The following is a 22,697-nucleotide window of genomic DNA, read 5'->3' on the forward strand; positions in this document are numbered from 1 at the left end:
TGGTATGCCCAGCAGCCGGGCTGGTGGTAGAAGAGGGGGGGCATATCATGGTGACCTTCTCTGCGGCTTCCCTGGAAGCCTACAGGTGGGTCCGGAGAAGGGTCCACAGTACAGCAGGGGATTGGGGGTATGTGCCTGCCAGCCAATCAAGGATGGTCCAGCTCTGCAGAAGGAAGGATCAGGCTCTGAAGGGCTCAATCCTTCCTTCTATGAAGTGCTTGTGTCCTTGTGAGGGAGGGATACCGAAGCCCAAAGGCTCCTGGGATGCTGGCAGACACTGAACTAAGTTGAGTCAGGAGGGGAACTGGTACTAAAGTTCAATAGATGGGTTTAACCTAAATTGCTTAAGTCTGATACTACATTGATCCAAGTCTAGCTTAGATGGGGATCTGCCATTTTTAAATTAGTCGATGGATGCCAAAGTTCTGTTTTGTTATGGGTATAGCCTGGTTTCAGATACTTAAACCAGAACCTGGCCCTAAAGTGCATATGCAGCTGGTTGAAAAAATCAGGCTCAAAGGAAAATCATCAATGGCTCCCTCTCAAACTCAAAAGATTATCAAGTGATGTTCTGTAGAGGTCTGTGCTAGGTCTACTACTACTCAAAATTTTCCTGAGTAACCCGAACGATGGACTAAAGAGTACATTTTTAAAATGTGTGAATGATCCTGAGCTGGGAGGGGATACAAACCCCTTGGAAGAAAGGGTTAGAATTTGCAATGATCTTGACAATATGGAGAAATGATCTCAGCTAAATAGAGTGAAATTCAATAAAGACAAATGCAAAGTACTCTGCTATACAACTACACAAACACAAAATGGCTAACCAGCAGTTAGGGATATTTAGTTTGGATATTAGGAGACAAAGTTTAGTTAGGCACTGGAATAGATTACCTAGGGAGATTGTTGAATCTCATCTCTGGAAGTTTTTAAGGGCAAGTTAGACACATATCTGTCCGGAATGATTTAAATAGGATTGATCTGCCTTGGGGCAGGGTACGTACTAGATGACCTCTTGAGATCCTTTCCATCCCTATTTTTTTATGATTTTATGATTCAACAATTGTAGGCATCAGCAGGTTCTATAGGAAACACGCCAGAGCTTTTTGAAGAAAGACAAGCTGAAAACATATTTGCTATTTAAATATGGCAAATATGCTTGAGGGTTCCCTTACTCATTTTTTAAAATGTATTGTACTTATTAGCATTTGATAATTGGGTTAATACATACATAAGCCTTAGAACCTAAGTACAAGAGCACCGTTCATTTCCAAAGCAGAAATAAAACTGCAGAGAAAACCTAAGAGGTAATCATAATCACGCTACATGTATCTCTGTTGTAATTTCACTGAAGTCAGTGGAGTCATGCCAAGACTGGGGTACATGGGGTATATTTGAGGCTAGAATCTGGCAGAGAAATACATATTTTTGCTCAGGGCTACACAAGTAACTAACAGCTAGAATTAGAACTCAGGAGATTTTACTTCTCAGCTCTGCTCTCAGTACACGGGACCATGCAACCTCAATACACTGACTTCACTTTTTAGTCTATAAGGTCATCTTATATTTTTTACACACTGTAAACTATCCAGTAAAATATGTGCAATTCACCTAAAACTTATGCGTACAGGAAATGCCTAATTTCAGCACGAACCATCATACTTCTGAAACATATATTGGTCAAGCAAAACCTGCTCTTAATGATCTTTTCCATAACATTTCATTGTACTAGAATATGGTCTTCAAGTGTTATACAAATAAGTGCTTGGGCTGTGCAAATCTTTGGTCCCTGATTCGATTAGACGGAGATTCAGCCTGATGTGGTGGCCGAATCTCTAAATCTGAATTGAATCAGAGGACCCTTTAATCTCTCTGAATTGGAACCCTCCAAAACGATTGTGAGAGATTTGGAGACAGCTTTAAATGTTTTTTCTACATACCTCTAGGTGGCAGGGGCTCATGAGTGCTGCGATGCTGAGATGCACAGAGTGTCCCACAGGAGCGTGGGGGGCTCTCCAGTGTGCTTGGCAGCAGATACAGAAGTGGACCAGAAGCACTTTTGGTTCACTTCTGGGTCTGCTGGAGAGTGCGCCCCTACACCCCCCGCCCCCGCTGGGTCAGGGGGGCACCAAGGGTCCCCTTCTAAGTGATCACTGATCTGGGGAGGGGGGGACCCAGCATGCTCCCTGGCAGACCCTAGAAGTGGACCAGGAGTACTTCCGGTCCACTTCTGGGTTCCCCGCCAAGCACATGGAGGCCCCCCCTGCACTCCTGTTGGATGCTCCATGTGCCCCAGCATCACAGCATTCACAAGCCATGCTTGCTACCTCAAGGTAGGTAGAAAGAGCTTTTAAAGCTGTGAGTATGGCTGAATTGCTGATTCTCTGATTCAGCACTGAGCCTTCAGATTCGGATTTGGTTGAATTAAATCAGAGACACTGATCCAAATCAACGAATCGAATCACTGTCCCTGATTCAGGCCAAATCCAAATCCAAATCAAATATGGCCCGCTTCACCCCTAATAAGTACAACTCAACAAGGATAAGTGAAAAGTTCTATACTTGGGACAGAATAATTGCATGAATAAATACAGATTGGATAATGACTGGCTAGCTTGCAGCACTGCTGAGAAGGACCTTGGGTTTATATTAGACAACAAGCTGAGTATAAGTCAACTGTGCTTTGTTGCAAAATAGGGCAACAGTATACTGAGTTATATTAAAAGAAGTGTCACCTGCAAGTCAAGGGAAGTGACTCTTATGCTCTATGTAGCACTGGTGAGGCCTAGTTTTGTCTCTAGCTTTAGGCCCCAATTTTTAAGACGAATGTGGACAGAGTGGATAGAATCCAGTGGAGAGCAAAATGTAGATACATATTAGAGGCTTGGGAAGCATGACTCGTAGGGAAAAGCTGAAAGATCTAGGGTTGAGTCTGGAGAAGAGAAGATTGAGGGGGATTTGATAACCGTCTTCAAATATCTGAAAGGCAATTATGGAGAGGATGGGCTTTTTCCTGTGGTTGTAAGGAACAGGACTAGGAGCAATGTCCTCAAGCATCAGCAGAGGAAACAGGTTGGAAATTAGGAAGAGCTTTTTGAATATGATGGTGGTTAAGTATTTGAACAAATTACCTAAGGCAGTTGTGAAATCATAAAATTATAGAGAAGTAGAAAGCAGGAAGGGACCTTCGGAGGCCATCTAGTCCAACCCCTGCCTGAGGCAGGATCAACCCTATGCAAACCATCCTACACAATTCATAAACTAAACTATGTAGGACTACTATCAACACTCTAAATTGGCACAGGTAAAGCCGGGGAGCCATAGGAGCTAATATCTTACTTCTATGAAATGTAGTCAATATATGCTCAAGAGATCCCGGGTAGAGGGCCATGCCCCCCCACAACAAAGGAAGACAAAACACCCCACAGTCCATACCAATTTGACTATGGGGTAAAAATCGTTCCTGACGCCAAATATAGAAATCGGCCTGATCCTGAGTGGAGGTGCAAGACTCTCTAGCCATGAACTTCTGGCTTTGGTTTCAGCAGAAGCATTGGCACACCCCAGGCAAAATCTCCAGCCTTGGCTGCAGCCAATACCCAATGCCTCTGAGGGAGGCTTAAAAACAGGGGGGAAAGGAGGGATGGAGGCAACCAGCAAAGCCCAGAAGTATGGGAAATACTCATAGTAGAACATAGGCATAGCTGCTCCTAGATCACCCCCAGCCAGTGGCTGTTTAACCTCTTCTTGTGATGGAAAGTGATGGAAAGTCCACAACTTCCCTAGCAGCAGTCTATTCCACTGCCTCACTATTTTAACAGTAAAGACATTTTTCCTGATAGCCATCTTATTTAAACTTACTTCGCTGCAACTTCAAGCTACTGGTCCACGTCCTACTCTCTGCAGCAAGACAGCCTTTCACGTATTTGAGGACTGCTGTCATGTCCCTTCTTGAGTGCCTTTTCAGCAAGATGAACATGTCTAGCTCCTTTTGCCTCTCTTGGTATGATTTGCTTTCCAACCCCTTCTTGTAACCCATTTCCAGACCCTCTCTAAGTTCTCCACATCCTTTTTAAAATGTGGAGCCCAGAATGGCATACAATACTCCAGAAGAGGCCTAACCAGTGCCAAGTAGGGAAGCACTATCCCTCTCCACATTTTGCACCTAATAGTTCTTGATGCAACCTAAAACCATATTCACCTTTTGTGTGGCTGCATCACACTGCAGATTCATATTGAGCCTGTGATCTATCAGACTCCTGAATCCTTTTTCACAGTGCTATCATCTAGCCAAAGGTCACTCATTTTATATTTGCCTTTTCGATTATTCTTCCTGAGGTATAGCATCTTGCATTTGTCTGCACTGGACTACACTCTGCTAGCTCCAGCTCAGCTTTCCAATCTGTCGAGATCTTTCTGAACTGCACACCCATCCTCTGTGTTCACCATCCTTCCTCATTTTGCCATCTGCAAACTTGCTCAAGAAGCATTTTATGCCAGCATCCAAATCATTAATAAGCATGTTGAAGAGCACTGGGCCCAGGACAGACCCCTGTGGGACTCCACTCAAAACCTGACATTTTGACATGGACCTGTTAATAATTACCCTTTACTTGTGACTATTGAGCCAGTTATCTATCCACCTTACAGTCATTTTGTCCAGCTCATGTTTCTCCAATTTGTTTATGAGAAGGTCATGTGGGACCTTGTCAAAAGCCTTGCTGAAGTCCAGATATTGCTATATCCACAGCATTCCCTTCATCCACCCAAGTAGTTACTTTGTCAAAAGAGATCGGGTTTGTCTGAAAGTTTGTTTTTCATAAAACCAGGCTGCTGCTTGTGCTCAGCCTTTCCTCCTCCCGATGCTTGCAAATAGCCTTCCTTAGGGTATGCTCAAGTAAGTTCCCATGTATTGAGGTAAGACTCACAAACCTGTAGCTCCTTTTTGCCTTTTTGTAAAGAGGGGCACTATGTTGGCCCCTTTTCAAGTCCTCTGGTAACTGGCCCATCTCCCACAACTTCATGAAGATCATTGCCAAGGGCTCCAAGGCCTACTTTGCCAGCTTCTTCAGGACCCTGGGAATAAAGTTAATTTGGCCCCACTGACCTGAATTCAATCAGACCCATCACAAGCTCTCTGATCATCTCTTTTGTGATCCCATCCCTCAGCTTGCCCCATTTCTTATTGAATTAATCCTTATCAGGCATCTGGCTGCAGCTTAATTTTTTGTGAAGACTGAGGCAAAGAAGCTGTTGCATAGATCTGCCATCTTTGAATCTTTGGTTAGAAGTTTCTGGCTTGTTAACAGTGGACCCACAGCTTCCTTGCTCCTCCTTTTCTGGTGAACATATTGTTCTTAACCTTCTTTGCCAGGTGCAGCTCATTCTTTATCTCTGCCTTCCTGATTTTGTCCTTATGGGTTCCCTGGTATGCTTCCTCGGTGACCTGCCCATTCTTTCATTGCCTGCATGCTTTCCTTTTGCATTTGAGGCATTTTAGAAGCTCCTTGCGCAGCCACATTAGCCTCTTGCCATTCTTCTTCTGCTTCCATAATATTGGGACAAGGTTTTTTTGGGCTTCCAGTACAGTGCCCTTTAGAACTCCCAGACTCCTGGATGCCTTTATCCCTCAGTCTCTTATCCCATGGCCCAATGGCTATTAACTATGCCTGGAAATCTCTATCCCTTGACATTTTCAAGAGCATGTTGGACAGATACTTGGCTGGGATGCTTGAGTCAGGGATTTTCTCTCTATAATTGACCTTGTGTCATCATGTTATCCTGTGACCAATGGGGTCCCCCAAGTCTCTGTTCTTAGATCCGTATTGTTCAACATCTTCATTAATGATGTGGACATTGGAGTCAGAAGCAGACTGGCCACACCAAACTTTGGGACAAAGCATCCACCCAGAAGACAGGCTGACCTGGACAGGCTCAGCAAATGGGTGAACGAAAACCTGATGGCATTTAACACCGAAATATGCAAGGTTCTCCACCTTGTGAAGAAAAACCTGCAGCATCCTTATAGGCTCAGCAGTGCTATGCTGGCTAGCACTATGGAAGAGAGAGACTTGGGGGGTCATCACTGACCACAAGACGAACATGAGCCTGCAATGCAATGCTGTGGCTACTAAAGCAACCAACACGCTGGCTTGCATCCATAGATGCTCCTCAAGCAAATCCCAAGACGTCATTCTCCCCTTGGTGAGGCCGCAGCTGGAGTACTGCATCCAGTTTTGGGCTCCGCAATTCAAAAAACATGTGGAGAAGCTTGAGAGAGTCCAGAGAAGAGCCAGGCACATGATCAGAGGTCAGGAAAACGGACCTTATGATGACAGGCTGAGAGCCACGGGGCTCTTTAGCCTGGAAAAATGCAGGCTCAGGGGTGATCGGATGGCCACCTATAAGTTTATCGGGGTGACCACCAGGATCTGGGGGAATGTTTGTTCACCAGAGCGCCCCAAGGGATGACGAGGTCAAATGGTCATAAACTACTACAAGACTGTTTCAGGCTGGACATAAGGAAGAATTTCTTTACTGTCCAAGCCCCCAAGGTGTGGAACAGCCTTCAATCAGAGGTGGTTCAAGCACCTACATTGAACACCTTCAAGAGCAAATTGGATGCTTATCTTGCTGGGATCCTATGACCCCAGCTGACTTCCTGCCCTTCGAGCGGGGGGCTGGACTTGATGATCTTCTGAGGTCCCTTCCAGCCCTACTTTTGTATTATCACCTAACACGATATTAAACATACTTTCTCTCTATCTACAGTACTTCCTTGGGACCCTTTCCATCTCTGAGCACCCCACACATTTTCATATATTTCCTTTAAAATACTGCAGTGAGATAGGGAAGTGCTATTCTCTAAGGCAGAGAGAAAGAGAGTCTAAAAACTCTTCTGAAATGCAGACAGACTTCAAGTAGCTTTGGTCTCCAAGGACCCAGGTTAGTGCACAGTTAGGACCGCTCTTCTTATATCCCTCAGTCAGTGTACATAAGGATACATTTAACACTGCATTAACTGGTTCCAGGTAATGATGGTTCCTGATGAGCTTATTTACTACCAGCTGATGTAAGTTAAACACAATCAAACCTCTTACTGCAAAGTTATGTTTTGCATCATGTAAGTTGAGACAATTTCTCAAGGCTTGGCTTTAAAACAACTGAACCTTTTTGGAGAAACAACAAAAGAATATAGGGCTGGCATGGATCTCCTGCATCACTAAGTCTAGTCTCCAGTTATTTCATGTGAGCACATCATAATTTTTTACATGAATCTATCAAATTCTGTTGTAAAGCTAGTCAAGGTGTTCGATTCCTGGGGGAAGCTATTCCAGAAGGCTAGAAACCTTCTAATTCCCAGCTTAAATATAGTCATAAGTAGTTTATACCCATTTGTTCTTATGCTACTATTTGCCCTTTAGCTTAAATTGCTCTTCCACTTCTCATGTAACATAGTTATAGAGATTCATCCTAATCCCTCTCAGCCTTTGTTTTGCTAGGCTTAACAAGACAAGCTCTCATCTTCTAAGATGGCTCTCCATTCTACTTATCGTTCTCAGAGCCTTTTTGTTTCATTTTGAATCTTTCCTGAGAATTATATGCAGTATCTTCAGTGATATCTCAGTAGTGTCATGTACCAAAGGCATTTGCTTTTTTCACAGCCACATTACATTGCAGGATCATACTCATTTAATGACTAACAAATACATCACAGTCTTTCTGCTTTTCTGTCACTGACCTTGTACAACTTTTTCCCCATTTCTATTACTATAGCCCCATTCATCCTCTATAGTGGTATGATATTCTTCTCTATGACAGTACCGCCCAACCTTGTGTCATCAGCACATTTCATTAGTATGCTGCTACTATTTATTCCAAGATGGATAATTAAAATAAAATTGGTCCCACAGCCACTGGAGAAACTCCATTAGGAGACTCCCTCCAACTCAATTTGCCCCTTTTCAACATAGGTCCCTAAGCATCCAGAAAGTGGTAGACTGAAAGACATCCACAATTAAGGATGTCTTTTGGTAAAGGCTTGGAAACAAAATATCAACTAGAAAGCATACATTCATTTTCTATCAATTAACTGTTTAAAGAAAGAAAACTTCAACCAAACCAGAAACAGGATTTTAAATTTCTCACACTAGATCAGACTGGAGACAAAAGTCATCAGTGTTAAGATTCAATCTGTGAACATAAAATACACGGATCAACATTTTCAAATGTGTGTAACCACAAATAAAAGTGACCTATTTTGCACAAACTTGATAGGAACTCCCACCCCTCTTCCGAGTCAAAAGTTGTGAATAGTCATCCTCTTTCTTACTAAGGTTACTTTATCAGATGCCTACATTTGCATTTAGATGTTTAAACCTTGGCAAACAACTTTCAAAATGATCGACTACATATATTTTGTTCTTTCCATTGCATTTTTTAAAATATAGCACACAATGAAGAATTTTCTTTTTCCTTTCTCCTTTTTAAAAGTGTTTTACTTGATGATAATAATGAAGATGATATTAATTTATCTGCTTCCATAGGTATACATCAGAGCTCCTTATAGTGGTTACAGACCACTGCTTGAAAGGGGCTAGAAAAAATTATTCTAGAAATTGAACAGCAGCAGACTTTTAAGTGCCACTGTTAAACAGAACCATCCCTATCATGCTTTTAAACTACTAACAACAGAAAGCCCTGACATCCTTCTGTCAACATTTTCTTGAACCACAAATTGCTCACACATTATAAAGTCAGCTGAAATGGTGGAAAAAGGCTGTGAAGCAAATGTATTCCTGAAGTGTAGGACTGCAAGTCAGTGTAATTTCAGAGTAGCCTACACAGGCTGAGAGGACAGCAGATGCAGGGATAGAATTTAACTATAGATAACTCAATTTATTTTCTCCATAGCCTAGTAACTCAATAAGTTTTTAATGGTTTCATAAATAAACAGATGGATGCCATCAAATGACACTGAATAATGTCTGTATAACTTTGGACAGATTTATCCCAAAATATGTAGCAGAAGCCTCCTAGCCCAAGAGTATGATAAAACAACTGTGGAAAGCTAGATTATGGGCAATTGCATGGCCCCAATGATGTATGAGACCTATGATGGTAAGACTAAGAAACAGGGCAGTTCATAATGTACATCTTTCCATTGGCGGGTTCATGAAGGTTTTTCCTCCGTTGATAAAACAGGTGCTCCTTTTCAAGGAATTCAGAAGACAGAAGTAAAAAGGTTAGGTGATGGGACCCCTGTTGAAAGATTTAAATCATAGATTACTTTACCCTTGAAAGGTTTATGCTGCTAATTTAACAGTAAGCCATCTGCTCCACCTACTATATGTTGACTGAATATAAAAACAGGCCACCAATTCCAAATAGAAAGGGCACTTATCATCCAGTGTATGACTTGCACAGGAATATATTCACTTGACCTAATTTAGAAACTCAACTAGACATCTGTTTTGGATACTCAAAATTTAGCAACCCAGAATGAAAATGATCCAGCTGCGTCACAGTATCTGGATGGAATATAAGCAAGCAAGATCATAAGACAATAGTTATGGCACAATTCTCCTCTCACATGAGAAGTATATAGAAACTCAGGCTTTGTTCCTACATCTTTGTTATACATTAGACACAGTATGTGGTTGTGCACCCTGGAAACAGTCAGACCTTCTGGGCTTCAGTCTTCACATCTTTTTCATAAGATGTAAGATTTTATATGTTCTGCATGGCCACACAATATTGGGTAAATGAACAGGAAAACCTCCCTGGATCTTCATATCAATATTACCCATAGACAACAACCTGACAGTGCTAATGCATGAAAAAAATCCCAGCAGCATAAAGTAGAACTATAAAGAATATCCGATCATCTATATTTTAATTTGCGAGGAACAAGTTGCACCAAAGAAATGGAAGGAATCGTGAGTTTTATGTAATACACATGGCACATGAATGGAGTAGACCTAGTTTTTCACTCAAGTCCTAGAGAGGAATTTTGTGTGTTTATTTTTCTTTAAAACTTTTCTCTTTTCTTTTGATGGCATCTGTAATATTCCTTGTCAAAAGAAGCAAAAAAAGCAAACAAAGAATGTATTAAAACAGAGAAAGCTTAGCCCTGTAGGATGCTTAAGGGCCTGCCTGGGGGACCAGGCTAATTTGAAGACCAGACTTTCCAGAACATTTTCTGCTTCTCATTCATGAATTAATTTTCTTGCACTTTGTATCAATGTCATTCTTCCTCTCCTGCTTTCTAACCCTGGTAAGCCTGGGGCCTCCCTTGCTGCAGACTGGGCAAGGATCTGACTGTTCTGTGCTGAGAAAACTACATTGATATACTTACTTTTTTGTGCATCTCAGGTAAATCTATGTACGTCCATGTATTCAGCACAATTTACAAGGCAGTCAAGCTTGATGGGCTTGGCTCTGATTATACAATACAATAAAAAACTGGCCTCTCAGTATTTAAATAAATAGTTAATAGGTTTCTTTTCCAATGCTAGGAAATGGGAGAGAGCAGCATAGCCAGCTCCTTTTACTCTGGCTCCAGCACAGAGGCAGCTCCAGGCCTGCAGGTCTCTGGGGGCTTCCCACATGGGACAAAAGCCACAACCCTCTGCTTTCCGTAGGTGGCCATAGAAAAAGGGTCAGTCTCCCAAAAGACTGCAGGCAGTAGGGAGCAGCTTCATGCCCTCACAGTCCCCCAAAAAGCAGAACAAACTTCCGTGAGTTACCAGTTTGTGTATAGGGGATTATTATGATAAGGAGGGGGCGATGCTTGAGGAGAAGAAAATATCATGGTATTACTGTAGGAAAGTAGTTCTTGACTTCTTTCCGTACTGGGTTCACACTGTGATCCTACAGAACCCTCTTTCCTTTAATAATCGGAATACCATCAGGATAATTAACACACAGAAATGCCAATCTAAGCTAGCTACAAGAAAGGATAGGTGAAAGCTCAAAGACTTGTTTTTCCATGTACACATCTTGGTAGTGGACAGCTAAAAGAGTCCTCAGGTAAGGATCCTTCTCATTCATACTGGACAACTAGCAGTTTAGTAGGAGAGATATTCATAGTTACATCCAATTGTATTAAAAAGGCACCAACTTGCCTAAATTCTTTCAAGTAGATATTCCTGAATTCTATGGCCAGGACATTGCTTCACCAGCTGTTTTTGCTATTAGCACTACCAACAAATTATTAAGCAGAGGATTTTCATGACTACAGTATAATATTTTGCTTCAAGTACTTAATCGGTTTCTTTTGTAAAGATGAATGTTGCTTTAAGATGATTGTAACATTCTAAAGATTGTAACAGTGTAAGATGACTGCAGGGTGACTGCAACTGTCCTGATGACTAGCCTCATGGAAAAGCGCAGGACTCACGTACTCTAATACAACCAAATTCTCCTTGAATGGAGAGTGCGAGGTAAAATACAGCCATAGGTCGATCCCGGGAGAGAAGAGAGGCAGGGAATGAAATTCTGAGCAACAGACTACAGCAAAATTGCAAATTCTGTAGCCACAGAACTGCAGGGTCCACATGGAAGTGACTGAGAGCAACCGGACCTTTTGCATCTCTCAGAACTGTCATTTCCAGGCTGCTTGCAAGATTCAGGCACATAACACCACATCAACCAGTCTACAGGAAGTCCTCAAGTTACATTTCGCACTTACAACGTTTATAAATTGACACCTTGTTTCAACTTTATGGCGTCAGTTTCGACTTCACAACGCTTGATCCGACGTGACACCACACCAGCAAACAAGTGCGCTGCGCAGCCCATCTCCCTGGAGAACATCTGTCCAAATTTCCTTGGGCGCTTTCTTTAAGAAAGCAGACAAGACTCCAAAAATACCTGCAGCCGAGACTCCTGAGAAGACTCCAGCCAAGAACCCTTTGAAAAGTCCAGCAAAGTCACTTCAAAGAAGTCCTTCCAAATCAATACGATTGCTATTTACAATATAAATGCATTAATGTAGCTATATTACTCATCTATAATTGATCGAGTATAAAATGTTGGGGTATTTTTAGTGAAAATAGGGGATTGGGCCTTGCTTCAGGACCCAATCCCCCATTTATAACATTGTTTCTTATGAGAAAATTGGTTCCAAGTTGCAATGTTTCAACGCAAGACGCAGTTTTCAGGAACCAATTGAGTCATAAGAATGAGGATTGCCTGTATTCCCCTCTGCACTCACACATCCTGAGTGCAGGATATGACAGAACCAAAAGAAAAATGGCAAAGATGATCTTGTACATGCTGGCCAGTTTTCTTTTGTAATCCAAAAATACTAGGGCACACTTTGTTACTACGCAGTTATTTTCACCTAACATGCTACCACCCCTGTGCGTTAGTCTTTTATATCCACTTCGCACAGGCACCAATTTGGGAAATACACTCACACTTAAGTTTGGCTAAATATGACAACTGGGCATGAACCTAAGTGCTGAGGTCTAAATGACTATGTAAGGTTGGGTACATGGGAAAAACGTGGTTTGTTCGGCAAGAGTTTGGTTTAGCACTAAGAATAACCCGGCGCAGAAACTTCAAGTCCTCCACCTGTTTTTATTTAATATACCCCTCATTCAATCAAGTCCTTGTTAGGTTTGAAATGGTCTTCACATTCAAATGCTCATCTTCTTCCTAGATAAATTCTTCAGAAATGTAACAAAATCAAGTTCACATGACTAGAACAATTTAAAGACTCATTTACACTGGAACTACATACAATTCTTCTCAATAACACCAAACAAAACTCACATACAGCTAGTCCTTCATCAATTAGAAAGCTTATATGCTACAAATCTAAGTGCTTTCCATGAAAAGATTTTACCCTGCAGGTTGCAATTTTTTCCCTAGAGATATTGGAAGAGTCCTATTTACTTGCTTTGGTTTTAGGTATTGGCATAAATATTTTTAAGTAAGCATCAGCACCATCTGTTATTTACAACTGCGTTTCTTTTCATAGTATCAATGCTATAAACAAAGTCTGCTCCTTTGTTTGATGCAGAACCAATGAAAGGAATGAGGCAGAAATAACAAGAAAGGAAAAGAGTTATACCTAAAAATAGGTTGTGTTAGATAAAGGGGAATAACCCTTTTAACAAGACAATGCTAGATAGAGTAAATGAGCTCAGAATTGCCACACACTCATAACCACATGGTGTTGATTTGTCAGGCAGCTGCAGATTTAAGTAAAAAAGCACCAGATTGTACTACTTTACAGTACACACTAGTCAGCCTAGGCATAAACTGAAGTTCTCACTTAATCAGTTCTAATAATAACTTTCATGTTCATACCTACCCTTTAACTTGTACCAACATCATTTTGATTTTTCCTTCTCTCGTTTTAAAATGTTTTACCTTTTCAGACATGCCATTATTACACATGTGGACAACTAAGATATAATGCTTTTCATTGGAATCACCCAAATTACACCACGTGATAAAGAGCTGTCCTAAACAAACTATGGATCAGAGAGATGGATTACGTTCAATCTTCATACAATCTGGAAGGAAAGGTAATCCCTCCCCTACCCCCATCTCCAGGAAAAATGGTGTATTTTCAAAATAATCGGTATTAATCTGCAGAATTTCTGGTCCTAAGAGTACTGGTCTTTGCGAGTTGGGACACATGACATGGAATTGCAGTGTTAGCCTCTTAGTGCTTACATCACCGCAGCATCATTCGCAGATGATATTGTCTGGAGACATTATTTCCAGGAAAGATGAATTATATGGCACTGCACAGGCTGGTTGGATTACAGCCCAGATAAGCTTCCTGATCTGCCCATGCACCTTAAAACAATTCATGGCTTTGTAGATGGTACCCATGGTTTCATAATGATAAACTTGGCTGCTTGCTATTTGTAACGTACAGTGCTGAGACTTTAAAATAAATGGATAACATTGTGGGAATGTAGTGCTTCACAAGACAAACTATATCATAGCTGACACTTGAACTCTCTTTTCTACAGATGTAGGAGCTATATGGTGGTATGCTCTTACCATTCGTTTCTGCTTACGTCTCCTATTTAAAGCATACTGTAGGTGTCCCTCATTTTCTCTTACCTTTTACTCTATCTAAATATGATTATGTTATATTGCATTTATAAAAATCTCTTCTTTAATACAGTCTCGCATCAACAATGTATACAATCAAATAAAACAAACAAGCACTCAATCTCCAAAATGACAAAAATCCTCAAACCCTGTAAGGAGGGAGAGGTGGCACTGAGATGCCATGGTGATGAATGGAAACAGAGCTCAGGGACATAAAACAGAGAGATTTGTCCACTTCGCTACACGTGCTACAATATCTTTTTGCTGGGTCCAGTAAGTTATCTAGGCTAGGGGAAATGACAGCAAGTAGACCTCTATTCTGAATCTTACATTCCTTGAAGCCACGCTCAAGTTTCCTATCTAATTGTCTCTTATACCATATTTAAGGTTCTTATTCTCATAATCAAGGGCCTATATTATCTTTTCTCCCACTTACACCTCTACTCAGATCACTTGTTCCCTATTTTTCTCCTCCCAACTCACTTTAATCACTGGCTCTTTCCCCTTACTAAACTTCGCCTTCTTTCAGGCTTACTTGAATACTTAGAAAAATCTTCCACTTTTCTTCTTTCCTTTTCCTTCCACCCACTCTTTGCAACTAGCTCCCTCCCTACATCTTCTCTATATTAATATAATCAATTATCCTCTCTTGAATACTTTTTGCTTAATTGCAGCTTTCTGTTTTTTTTCTTTCAGTATCAAGTTTTAATCCATGTTCTTTAAAGTGCTGTGTGTGGCAGTATTTAAATACCTACTGCCCTGTCTTTTATGCATAAAAATACATGTGCATAAGAATAATAGGAAAATGGATACTTTAGCTGCTTTTCTGTCTGCTAATAACCTGAAATTGCATTAAGAATTTAATTCTTGAACCTGCAAGACATTGCATTCCTGTGCAAATATGAACGAGGCCATACCTGGGACAGGAAAAATTAGTAAGCAGGCACAAAGCTTTGCACTAAAACAGGCATAAGCCTCACACACTCTTAATATCTGTACCTCACATTCTTAAGAGCAAAGCAGCCAAAGAGGTGGAGTGCTGTAGTAGAATAACCCTGGCTGTTAAGACGTGAGGTCAGGTGTGATCCTAAGCACTGTTACATGTTCACATTCCCAAGGGGTGGGGACTCAGTCTGAATGAGCTCTCAGATCAGGTACGGCCCAACACCTTGTAAAAAGAATCTACAACATGACAACAGATTGACTGGTTTCAGCCTGACAAGAACCTTACTGCCCAGTAGGATGATCAGCAAGGATGCAGTAAATAACCCTGCCTTGTTCAGACACCTCAGCTTCATCCTGAAACTGGCCCTGGTTACATAACCACTTGCACAGAGGCATGTCTTCTCTTGCCTGCCGTGGTTTTCTGCCTAACAACATTAACTTTAGCAGCATTTATCAATATATCCTATTGTTCCCATTATAAGTCAACCCTGCTTACATGTCAACTGCACATTTTTAGGCTCAATTTTAGGAGAGACAGTCTTATCCAAAAATAAAAAAGTTAATAATTACAGATAAAGTCCTTGCACTGCTATTGCCGTTACAAAATCCCAAAGGAGAATCAAGTAACCAAGGAAAAGACCCAAAAGGTTAAGTGCACTCCAAATACTGAAGGAAAAACTGTTCTGAAAAAAAGCTTGAATTGTTATGTTTGTTGTATCTACAAAAATACTGCAAGTACAAAAGTCAAGACTACTTAATGAAGGTCCCTTGGTTGAATTTCTTTATAGAACAGGCAGGAGAACTGAGTTATTGTGTTACATGGAAAGAATGTCTGACTGTAGTGTAATGTTTCCATTGATTACTGTATACAAGATTCACTTTCAGTCATAGATGTCTCTGGAGCCAAAGAGGGCAAACTGCCTATCACTGATGAAGTGTCATGCTGCATACATGTGTTCAAGTTGCTAGGGAGGATTCTCCCAGGTTTATTTTCCTGGTAGAAACACTGACCGAGAGATGCTTGAACAGACATTTGAATGCAGAGCCCCTGAAATACAGACAGCTTGCAGTGCTGATGTGTCACTGCCAGGGGCCCTCTGTGCAGACATCTCGGTGTGCTCTGAAGACTCCCTCAGTCTGCTCAGAGACAGATGGCAGCAGTGCACAGGGCAGCCTTGATTGGCTGACTCAGACTGCTCAGGGTCAATCTATGTCTGCCTGCAGCACAATGGGAGGACTGGGAAGGGGGCATGTTCTTTTGCCTGCTCAGCTGGAACAGCAGAGTCCAGCAAGTGTCCAGAAGGGAGGGAGGGATATAAAAGGGGGCGGTGGAAGCAAAGCACCCTTGGAGGCTGGGGGTCTCTGCTGTGGCTTCTCTCAGAAGTGAACATGGATGTACATTAGGTTTCTCTGGATAAACTCTCCTGGGAGTGATTTAACCCTGGTTGTTCATAGGTTATTTTTCTCCTGGAACAGCTATCTTGGCTTTGAGAGAAATACCCTGAACATTTGTACACTTGTCGTTTCTCCTGAGAAAACAGCAACTCACTCGGGAGAAACAATGTTTGTACATGGCCTGCGTGGCCGTGCAAAGCGCCCTGTGGGCTCAACCCAGCTCATGCCCAGGAACCACGGGATGGCCATTGAAGCCTTTCCCTGCAGCTCACCAACTTGCTGCGTACAGGGGTGCCATGCAGTTATTTGCTTCATACAACCATACCTTCTTGTTTGGAATATAGACTTAGCCTATGTATAAGTCAAATGGGATTATTACTCTTACTTCTGAGGGCAAAAAGATTGACCTATAATAAGAACAATGCAGTAAAATGACTACTCACAAAATAAACTTTCTTTCCCAACCTGCTGGCAATGTTCCATTAGCTGCTTTTCAGGGGGCACCTCACCCTGATGTTACAGGAGTACTACAAGAATATCAGTTATGGCCAGCTCAGGGCCCCTTGGCCTTGCGACAGTGTATAAATGAGGCTATGAACTATGTACTCCCCAATTCAGTCTCACTTCTACTACAGAGTATCTGGGTGGTCACACAGCAGCCCTGTCCTTAACACAGGATCAGATTCAGCTGTGCTCCTGCTGCTTCCCCTCTTTTCCCTTATGCTTATACGTGAAACTTGGCACCTGCACAGTGTATGCTCAAGCCCTTAATGACTTGCTAGTCTATATATCATACTGTCTTGTTCCATTTTGGTTGCAAGATGCTTTCTTTTGCATTCATTTGCCATGGGCTTTTCAGTTCTCTTACAATCTATTCTGCTGTTATAAATACCTTTCACCTCGAGAGACAGTCTGTGATAGATGCAGCCCAAAGATACCCATGTATTACAGCCCCTATTCTGTGCAGTGCCCATCAACAGCGCTTACTAATACTTCACATAGGAAAGTCTTCTTTACCCCATACAGTAATCGTGAAACATTTACAGTATTTTCTTTACATATTTTAAAACTAGTAAATTTTCAGGCAAGAACAATGTTATATGGATTTATATACATACATGACACTGCCAGGATATATCTTCCTGATAATTATAAAATATTAATCTGTATTTTTGCTTCAAAGAACCAAACATTTTCTTATAATAGTGTTTAAATGCTATAAGACCCAGAGTTATCATATTTTAATGTGTTGTGTGATTACAGTAGAAAAGAAGTGTTGCTTATCAGTAAAAATACAGAAATAAAACCAAGAATTCCTTGTTACAGAAACCCCCATCCAGAGCTAACTATCTTGTAGAACACTTAATGACTCATTTTTCATTATGATGGTGAGTAAGAGGAAGGCAGATGGCACGGTAATTTTATTGATTCTATGATCCTACTGTAGCTTGTTGATTAAATAGGATTGAATGCCATAGTCAATGTGGCCACAGTTACCGGTATATGAAATTCCATTTTCGATTCAAGGATAATCAGAGTCACTTTCAGGTAGCAATGCTGGAGAAATCTGCTTATTCTGAAAAGCGCTGTCTACAGTACTAAAAATGCTACACGTGGGATTCCAAAACCCAATTGTTTCCAGAACTTCCACAGTTAAAACTATATTTTAATGGGGATTTGTAATTAATAACAGGCTTTAATTCTTGATTGATTCTAGCCTGAAAAGATTCTCTTTTACCAAACACGGTTCTGGTATGTTTGTCTTTTATGCCGCATTAATGTTAACATTGAATATATTGTTATATTACACTTCGGCATTATGATACAGTCTTCAGCTACAAGTTAACATACTATTTTTCCACTGGAACTCTGTCTTGATTTACAGGATGGACAGTGAGTGAAAAGTTTGGTTTAAGTGACTTGACAAGCATCGCAAGGGAACTTTATTACATAGGCAGAGAAAGAGAGAAAGAATCTAATTCCCTAGCACAGCATTCAACTGCTTGGCCCAGCAATCCACCTTCTTTCTTTCTGCAAGCCCCTGCCTCATTCAGTACATGTGGTCCAACATGTGCAAATGCAGCAGAGGTCCTAAAATCAAGAGTCTTTTTCAGCACTCTGTTCAAGTCATCCCCAAACTAGGTTCATTCTGTGAGCTGAATGAGGCATGACACCTGTGAAAAGAATAGCATTTAATCTTGCAATTTAAAAAAAAAAATCATAATGTGTTTGCATAAAGGAACCAAATGTAAGCTGCATAGTCAAATTTAATTCTAGCACTTCCAAATTTTTCAGGGCTTGATTGCAATCTTGCTGTGTATTAGGGTGACAGTATTTGGATCTTGGGGAGCACTGGATTTGCAGCTGGAGAAGGCTTTCATCTGTGTCTCAGCAAAAGCTGCTGGTCACAAGGCAAAATGATATATTAAAAGTAACATTGCAAATGCTTAGGCAAGCAGTTTCATAACAATGGGGTAGTTGTAGGATCTATGGTGTAAGAAGAACAAGATGCAGCCCACCAGCTATCATCAAGACATAAAGCAGAAGCAAGACCTTGGAGATGAAGAAGGAGTCAGCAAGAAACCAGAAAGAACCCAGCAAGTGACTGGGAGAAGCCAGGTTCATGGCCTTACACATGCACGCTTAGCAGAGAGGCGTGTAAATGCATAAAATGCATAGGCAATTCCATGCTAATGAAGTAAACAGTAAACAGAGGTGGAGCTTGAGATGGGAGGAGAAATGGGTGGAACAAAGGAGGGATGAAGGTGGAGTGAGTGTTAATGAGTATGAACCAAGGTGTATAAAATGTGAAAATAACTCATGTTCACTGCAGGTCCCCTGGTTCATGGGCTGTGTATCTGTGAAGCACCTGGCCTGAAGCTGTCTCCATCCTGAATAAAGCTGCTGCGAGCAATGTGTGCTGCTGCTTGCTCCCTGCTTGCTCTGGCTAATGAGTAACAGGATCCATGAGCAATTGGATCGTTGTCTCCCTAGTCGTTGGGCGCCGCATGGAGTCGGGGTCTAACACGATGTTTCTTGGGTGTAATTTCCTGGTTTCATGAAAAAGAACCCAGCAACGACAACTCCCCCACCCCGACTTTTCCCCAACATCTCTCTTACCTCCTGAAATGTTATCCTGTGGCATGATAACACCCACAAAATCAGCACATCTATAACCTTTAAATTGACAAATGGCTTTCTGCCTTATGGTGAAACCAGCAGCAAGAAGACTGCTATCCTCTAAAAGTATAGCGGTGTTTGAGAAAAACGAGACACACGTTGCCAGTGACATTCACACATATTTGCTCATCATAGAGCAAGGGAAAGACTCAGGAAACTTTCCTTCTAGGCTCTAAATGAGCCTGACTCAGTGGGCCGCTGTCTTGTTTTTTCTGTTCTCCCAAAGCTCAATGCTTTCTGTCTCCTCCACCCCCACCTGCCCCTTCCCCAGTTCTGACTCATCCCCAAGCCTGGCTCCCTGTACTACAGCCATTCTCCTTGGCTCCTCTCTTCTGCTCTTCACTCTTGTGGCTTTTTACCCCATTATCAGGTGTTTGATCCAGGGCATTTTAGTCTCCTGCTCTGAATTTGCTGTCCATTTCTTAATCGTCCCCAAGCGCAGTCCCTCATCTCTTTGCTACAGATCATCTTTGCTATAATGGAGAGTTTAAGTTATTTAAAAGTATAAGGTCACTACAGCAGTATCTCTAGCCTCCAATGTATTATAAAATGTGAAGACACATATGTGCCTTATATATTATAATCTGTCCAGTGTGCTGGAACAAGCCATTTGTCTGAAATAGTGTACATATGCACTCCACAAAGAGCAGCTATTTTTCTAAACCTCTGAATATTAATATTAATGCAATACTCCAAAACAGCTGAGGAGACACAATAGCGGAGTTAAGAAAAGGTGGGCTGTGATCTGTATAGCAAATCTTGGACCCAGCAATTATTTCTATCACAACAAATCACCCTTAATCTACTTCTCATTGTGATCTCTCATCAGTGACTTGGGTCTCATTTTTTCTGACATACAGGCTACATGCCTTTTTACATTGGTAGTTATTTAAAATAATTGCCAATAAGCTGTTTGGATCTTGTTCCAACCTTACAGCTTGAAGAAAATTTAAGGGCTACTGGTAGTAAGCATCAGTACTCCTTTGGCTTTTAACAAAGTTTCTAGTAAGATTAACGGACTTGCAAGTCTTCTTTCACCAGAAGAATTCTTTTCCAAAATGTGTCTTAATTAATACATTCTCTGTCTCTAGTGTAGCCACTTTTTATATGGATTTCCTTTGAATCTATTAACCCAGCCCAACTTCATAATCAAAAAAGAGTTCAGTTGTTACAATCTAGCCATTATTTGTACTGTCATAAAAACAGTGCATAATTTAGCACAATGCTGTGTGAAAGGTGGCTCTGATGAGGTTCATAGCATTTCCACCAAGAAATGGGGTCTGCTTAACTTTCAGCTGGGAGTCACTGTGCCTCCAAAAAGATTTGAAAATCTTTGTGTTAAGCTTAAAGCTGTGATGTGATGTTATGTGTTATGTGATCTTTCTGATAGTTTGCTCATTAGCAGTGGCGGTGATAACACAGATAATCTCCACTATAGGAACCTTATTGTATTTGCACTCAGTCATTCAAAATGAACCCTTTACTGGAAAAGTTTTGTCAAGAGACAGCAGAGAAAACTATACAACTTCATTGACTTCAATGCGAGCTTTGCCTGAGTGTTTGCAAGCAGAATCAGGACCCCAGATTAATGAAAATTTGTTTTTTCTGTCTCTAAATTGTATAGCTCGTAAGTAATAAAACCCAGGTTCTTCCACTGAGAAATGAGAACCAACATCACTGACATATTTTATCATTTAAAAAATGCATTTGCGTCCATGCCAGTTTTACCCTAAAATGATTGTAATGAGCCCTGGGGCAGCTATATGCAAGCGAAGTGGTGGGCTAAGATTATTTGGCATTCTTTAATTGCTGAACACACTATTTCCCTCAACCTAAACATCTTTGTTTTAACCTAGCATAGGTCATAAGGGAAACAGGCTGCATAGCAAACATATGTCTGCAGCACAAAGCTCCCATATAATTTCAAGTAGCTTGGCACAGTTGGCAGTGTCTGCTCCCAGGAAGCCCTGGAATGAAACAGCAGGTAGGGCTGCAGGACAGGAATGAAGTGAATTAGCAGAGCTACCGGTATGCCAAGAAACTTGCAAAATAGCTTCTGCCTAGACCATGCATGACTACGTACAGTGATAGCAGGCCACAAGTACCAACATTCAGTGCACTTAAGAAAAAAGATTATAGCAATATAATCTAATGGATGAATCAGCACAGTTGCGACCATGAAGCATTTTTGCTTGCTTTTGACCCTGAATAAAATGAAAGCTGCTGAAGGGTTTTAAAAATTTCACAGATTTATAAACATTAAAAGGCTGACAAAAGATCCCAGTAATAAACAAAGGAATATGGTTGAAATATCCGCCTGGGAAGCTAGTAGAAGGCAAAATAATAAAATACAGCAAGCCAGAGAGAGACAATGCTATTTTTCACCTGTGAAAATATGAAAGTCATGTGCTCCAAAATGTGTAAAGACAAATGTCGAGAAAGGCACACATCCACTTTTTTGCATTTATCTCCTGTTATGGAAATCTTGTTCTCTTTTTGACCACAGCAATGACAATGCAGCATAGTGAATGTGATTTAAAATTGTAAACAGAGAAGAAAAGTGATTCAAAATTAACTGATTCATTGCATTTTTTACCGTAGACAAACCTCATGGGTAAGAAAACGCAGAAATACGAACAAACTAAAGGCAAAAATTAAAAGCCCTTAGAAACAACTTAACCTCTGGTTTCAGAAGTATTGCTTGTATTGTGTGGTACTCCCCAAAATGATGTTCCAAATCATCCTCCTTCCAATGCCTAACCTTCTTCCTCCCAAAAAAACACAACTTCCCCCTCTCACAAATCATCTAACTTAAATACATCAGTACCCCACACAAAAAAGGAGCAAAATGACAGCAGGCAACTAACTCTGCAGTCAGCACCATTATTCAGTATTTTTTTAATTTCATAAATAGATGTTTGAAGGTTAAGAGGATATGATTTTTGCTCTTGAGAGTACACATTATCCTTAAACTGTGCTTTTTTGTGGACAGGAGTATCTGAGTACATACTGTATCAGTTTACTTTTCATTACAAAGGTGCTCATTTTGGAAATCATCCCAGTAAATATTAAAACTGCATTTCCTTTGCCTTGCA

General features: G+C 41.0%; 1 protein-coding gene across 4 annotated transcripts in view; it reads right to left on the minus strand.

The window, feature by feature from the left end:
* ATRNL1 (attractin like 1) overlaps positions 1-22,697 on the minus strand; it is a 1,104,086-nt gene that overhangs the window by 201,826 nt on the left and 879,563 nt on the right. The gene's annotated exons all lie outside the window — the stretch shown is intronic.

The sequence above is a fragment of the Crocodylus siamensis genome, chromosome 7 (genome assembly GCF_052110815.1).
Source record: "Crocodylus siamensis isolate JL-2025a chromosome 7, ASM5211081v1, whole genome shotgun sequence".
In the NCBI taxonomy this organism is placed as follows: domain Eukaryota; kingdom Metazoa; phylum Chordata; order Crocodylia; family Crocodylidae; genus Crocodylus; species Crocodylus siamensis.